This window comes from Corapipo altera, unplaced genomic scaffold, assembly GCF_003945725.1.
Source record: "Corapipo altera isolate COAL_440 unplaced genomic scaffold, ASM394572v1 59530, whole genome shotgun sequence".
NCBI classification, from domain to species: Eukaryota; Metazoa; Chordata; class Aves; order Passeriformes; family Pipridae; genus Corapipo; species Corapipo altera.
Window position 1 is genome coordinate 1 of NW_020893603.1, and position 1037 is coordinate 1037.

A 1037-nucleotide genomic window follows, 5' to 3' on the forward strand; every position below is an offset into this window, starting at 1 on the left:
CGTGTGGGATGGCCTCGGCCGTGTGGGATGGCCTCGGCCTCGTCTGTGGCAGAGCCCAGAGGGGCCCTGAGGGGTGTCCTGATGTCCCTCCCGGCCCTGGGCCGTGTCCTCGCGCTCCAGGAGGGTCTGGAGGGACGTCCTCGTGTGTGACAAGGACCGAGGGGGACGAGGGGCTGGAGGGACACGAGGGACATCACGACGTCCATCCTGACTTTGTCTTGTGTCACTGTGTGGGACAAGGGCCGGGGGGATCCAGCCTGGGTCCCTCCCCCGTGTCCCTTGTCCCCCCCGGTGGCCCTTGGGGACATTGAAGCTGGTTCAGGTCCCTCCTGGTGTCCCTCGTCCCCCCTGATGGCCTTTGACCACCCTTGGGGACATCAGGGCAGGTTTGTGTCCCTCTCCATTGTCCCTTGTCCCTCTTGGTAGCCCCTGCCCACCCTTGGGGACACTGGAGGTGCTTTGGGGTCCTCCCTGATGTCCCCAAGGGTGGCCGAGGGCCATCAGAGCTGGGTTGTGTCCCCCCCCCCACGTCCCTTGTCCCTCCTGGTGGCCCTTGAGGACGTCGAAGCTGGTTCAGGTCCCCCCCATGTCCCTTGTCCCTCCTGGTGGCCCTTGGGGACATCAGAGCCGGTTGGATCCCTCTCCGGTGTCCCTTGTCCCTCCTGCTGTCCCTTGTCCTCCCTTGGGGACACTGGAGCCTGTCTGGGTCCCTCAGCCCTGTCCCTCGTCCCTCCCGGTGGCCTCTGCCCTCCCTTGGGGACACCGGGGTCCCCTCATGTCCCCCACCTCCCCTTGGCCCTGCTGGTGTCCCCCAGCCACCCCTGGGGACACCGGGGCTGGTTTGTGTCCCCTCAGCTCTGTCCTTGCCCCGCGGTGGCCCTTGGGGACACTCCTGGCACTATAAACCGTCTCTTGTCCCTCTGGTGGCTTTGGCTCTTCTCAGGGGGTGATTGGGGACATCTTGGGGGGGGCTTTGGGTCCCCAACATGTCCTCTGTCCCTCCTGGGCCCCCCTGGGGACACCTGCCCCCCCTGTGG

At 66.6% G+C, this 1037-nt stretch overlaps 1 long non-coding RNA gene across 1 annotated transcript; it reads left to right on the top strand.

Moving 5' to 3' along the window:
• Positions 1–22: 22 nt before the first annotated feature.
• LOC113942733 lies at positions 23–924 on the top strand. Its single transcript, XR_003526031.1, has 2 exons — positions 23–515; positions 578–924. It is a non-coding gene; the product is annotated as an uncharacterized LOC113942733 (long non-coding RNA).
• The last annotated feature ends 113 nt before the right edge of the window (positions 925–1037 follow it).